Genomic DNA, 4,709 nt, shown 5'->3' on the forward strand with positions numbered 1-4,709 from the left:
GTGCAAGCCATACTAGGTTTAAAAGCCTGTGAGAGACTGAACCTGGTAAAGAGAGTCCTCGTTGTGGAAAGCGAAGGAGAGACAGTCTATGATGAACTCATGAAAGAGTACAACGACCTATTTAAGGGTCTAGGCTGCATTCCAGGAGAACACACGATCAGAGTAGATAAAAGTATGACACCGGTTATACATCCATGCAGGAAAGTTCCGTTTGCTCTTCAAAAGCAACTGAAGGCAGAGTTGGACAGGATGGAAAGCCTGAACGTGATTCAGAAGATAGATGAGCCAACTGAGTGGGTGAGTTCCCTCGTCGTAGTGGACAAAAAGAATGGAAAGCTCAGAATTTGCCTGGATCCAAGAGATCTAAACAGAGCAATAAAGAGAGCGCACTTCAAGCTTCCTACACGTGAGGAAATCATGTCACAGTTTGCAAATGCAAAGTATTTCAGCAAGTTAGATGCATCATCAGGATTTTGGCAGATGAAACTGGACGAAGCAAGTTCAAGACTGTGCACGTTCAACAGTCCATTTGGCAGATACAGATTCCTAAGGTTACCATTTGGCATTGCCTCAGCTCCTGAAGTGTATCACAAAACTATCCATATGATCTATGAGCACCTGGAGGGAGTTGATACATCAATGGATGACATCATAGTATGGGGAACCACGAGAACTGAGCATGACGAGAGACTGAAAAAAGTGCTGGAAGCAACAAGGAAAACAAACCTGAAGCTGAATAGAGAGAAATGCCAGCTCGGGGTGACAGAACTGACATTCGTGGGAGATATCCTTAGCAGTGAGGGCATCAGATCAGATCCCAGAAAGGTGTCCGCCATTGAGAATATGCCAAAGCCACAATGCAAAAAGGACGTGCAGAGGTTTAATGGAATGATCAACTACATGGGTAAATTCATATCCAACCTCTCAGAAAAGATGGCGCCACTGAGAAGACTAACTGAAAAGAACATAGAATGGGAATGGAATCATGAGCATGAGAAGTCATGCAGCGATCTAAAGAAACTGCTCACAGAGGAACCAGTTCTGAGGCTTTATGACCCAGCGAGACCCATCAAGATATCATCAGATGCATCACAGAGTGGGCTCGGTGCTGTTCTTCTGCAAAAATATGACTACTGGCAACCTATTGCATATGCATTGCGCTCAATGACAGACGTGGAGACGCGATATGCTCAAATAGAAAAGGAGCTGCTCAGCATCACATACGCCTGTGAAAGATTTCACCAGTTTGTGGCAGGACAAACAATCAGTGTAGAGACTGACCATAAGTCCTTGATTGCATTGTTCCAAAAGCCACTAAATAGCTGTCCGCTTAGAATACAAAGAATGATGATCAGGCTGCAACGCTATACACTGAATGTTGCGTACACACCGGGTAAGCTGATGTATACAGCAGACACGTTGTCCAGAGCTGTAGACCCAAGTGAGCCCGCAAACACCACAATGGATGAAAAAGTGAACGCCTACGTGGACATGATCACAAGTGCACTGCCCATAGCAGATGCAAAAATGGAGCTCATAAAGACTGAGACAAACAAAGATGAAACAATGAGACGACTGAGGAAAAGCATCTTGGATGGATGGCCCAACATGAAGCAAGACTGCTCACCTGACATGGCAGAGTACTGGAACTGCAGGGTGGAACTATCACTGGTCAAAGGCATCATCTACAAAGGAAGTAAAATAGTTATCCCAAAGAGTCTGAGAAGAGAGATGCTAAAAAGGATCCGTGGAGGACATCTGGGAATCGAAAAGTGTAAGAAAAGAGCACAAGAGGTGATGTACTGGCCACGAATCAACCAAGATGTGACAAATGAGGTGTCAAACTGCACAATATGCCTGAAATATCGAGCAAGCAATCTGGTAGAACCACTAAAGCCACACCCAGCGCCAGACAGACCTTACCAGAAGGTAGGCGCTGACCTATTCGTATGTCAAGGGAAGGACTATCTTGTAGTCACAGACTATTACTCCCTGTATCCAGAGGTTTGTAGACTGTACACCACCACTGCAGATGCTGTGATAAGATGTATGAAAGCCATATTCTCCAGACATGGCGTGGCAAGCGAGGTCTTCACAGACAATGGACCCCAGTTTTACAATGCAAGTTTCCGACACTTTGCCAAAGAGTGGGACTTTGTCCACACAACGTCAAGTCCTCACTATCCACAGTCCAATGGACTAGTGGAAAAATCGGTCCAGACAGTGAAAAGACTGATGTACAAGGCAAAAGACAGTGGAACTGACTTCTACCAGAGCATGCTTGTATACCGCACAACGCCGCTCGAGTGTGGTATGTCACCAGCCCAACTCCTTATGGGACGTCTGCTAAGGTCAAACCTACCCATCCCGGAGAACCTCCTGAAAACAAAAGAGGGGGAGAAAGTGAGGAAGTTCAAAGAACAACAGAAAGAAAAGCAAAAGTACTACTATGACAGAGGAACACAAAACCTACCTGAACTCCACACTGGTGACCAAGTAAGGTTCAAAGACAAAACAAACATATGGACTCAGAAGGGAACTGTCCTGAGTGAAGTTCAACCAAGATCATACACCATTCAGACAGATGAGGGTGCTGTTCTGCGAAGAAATCATCGAGATCTTCTCATGGGACCAGCCACAGCAAGTCAAAAGACTGATACTGTTGAACAACCTGATCACACAGCAGGTCAAAAGGCTGATACTGTTGAACAACCTGATCACACAGCTGAGAAACCATCATCTGAGGCAACAACTCAGATTCAAGGACAATCAATCAGAAAATCCTCAAGACACGTGAAGCCTCCTGAGAGACTCATTGAGCAAATTTAAGGACTCTTGTTATAAAAGGAAGTAATGTTATTTTATTCTTTCTTCAAGTTCTAGTGTATTTACATATTTCATGTGAACACACAAAGCAAGGTTAAAAAACCTTGATAATGATAATGATAATGTAAGTTCATTAAGTGTTACAGTTAAAATGCAGAGTAATACAAAGAAAACATGTTGTTAGATAAAAGTAAAATACTTTTGTTTTAAGAAAGGGAGATGTAATGATATCAGCAAATAGTGATGGTATTTGCCTGTTTGATTATTTATGCCTTACCAGCATATTTGCCTGATTGATTACTTATGCCTGACCAGCAGAGGGCATGTGAGAGACAAGCAGTTTAGTTTTACTTTCGTTTTAGATGGATCTCTAAGATGGTGTCTCCTGTAATGCTGTTAACTGAGTTGAACATACTTTAGATAAAAAGACATCTCTTTCATGAATGTGTCGTCATTGAACCCACATACAAATCGATACAGTTACAAAACGGAGTCTGCGGGCAAGTGGTGGAGTGACATTGCCCCCTCGGCCCTGAGTTGCTGCCCTAGCGCCATCCCTGGCATGTGGGCAGCAGCCAGGCTCAAAGCTGCCTACAGACCCCGCAGCCAACGCAAGCTCGGGTCACTGGGCAGCGCTCTTGCCTCTGAGTCAGAAGGTTGTGGCTCCAGAGACTCGAGCACAAAACTCTGGGCCGACACTCCCAGTGCAGTGCTGAGGGAGCGCCGCACTGTCTGAGGTGCCGTCTTTCGGATGAGATGTTAAACCGAGCCCCCGTCTGCTCTCTCAGGTGGATGTAAAAGATCCCATGGCCACTATTTCGAAGAAGAGCAGGGGGGAGTTCACCCCGGTGTCCTGGGGCCAATATTTATCCCTCAACCAACATCACTAAAAAACAGATGATCTGGTCATTATTACATTGCTGTTTGTGGGAGCTTGCTATGCGCAAATTGACTGCCGCGTTTCCTACATTACAACAGTGACTACACTTCAAAAAAAAGTACTTCATTGGCTGTGAAGCGCTTTGGGACATTGTGAAAGGCACTATAGAAATGCACAAAAATCTAGGCTGACACTCCCAGTGCAGTGCTGAGGGAGTGCTGCACTGTCAGAGGTGCCGTCTTTCGGATGAGACGTTAAACCGAGGCCCCCGTCTGCCTTCTCAGGTGGACGTAAAGGATCCCATGGCACTATTTCAAAGAAGAGCAGGGGGAGTTCCCCTGGCCAATAATTATTCCTCAACCAAAACAAAAAGAGAGGAACTGGCCAGTCATCTCATTGCTGTTTGTGGGATCATGCTGTGTCCAAAGTGCGTTTGCCTATTGAGCAACAGTGACTACACTTCAAAAGTACTTCACTGGCCGTAAAGCGCTTTGGGATGTTCTGAGGTCGTGAAAGACCCCAGGGGCCGTATTTTCCGATCGGAGGCTTCCTGCGTGCAGAGGCCTCCGATCTGGAAAAAATCTACGGACTTACCTGAGGACTCCCGAGGTGCGGACACTTCCGCTCCTGGGCCTCTCCAAACTGCCAAGTGCGCAGGACCCAGGTATCCCAGAGACGCAGGCGGTTCGCAAGCGTCCCTGGGATCACGTGGGCCATGGCCAGCCAATAGGAGAAGGGAATCTCCCTTCATACACTTGACAGATTAGACCTGTCAAATATATGAATGGAGATCGCCCCAAAAACACAGTAAAACATTTTTTAAAAATCACATTTTTAAAATGAGTTGAAAGTACAATAAATTAAATATTTTAAACAAAAATGTAACTTAATGAAAAAAATAAAAAAAATTTACGGGGCTAAAACCTTTTTTTTAAAAGTATTTTTAAATGATAAATTAGTGAAAATTTTTTTTTTTTACTTTTATCAAATCTTATGCTGGTAA

Source organism: Somniosus microcephalus, chromosome 34 (assembly GCF_052327205.1).
Source record: "Somniosus microcephalus isolate GS21.2 chromosome 34, FLI_Smic_1.0, whole genome shotgun sequence".
In the NCBI taxonomy this organism is placed as follows: domain Eukaryota; kingdom Metazoa; phylum Chordata; class Chondrichthyes; order Squaliformes; family Somniosidae; genus Somniosus; species Somniosus microcephalus.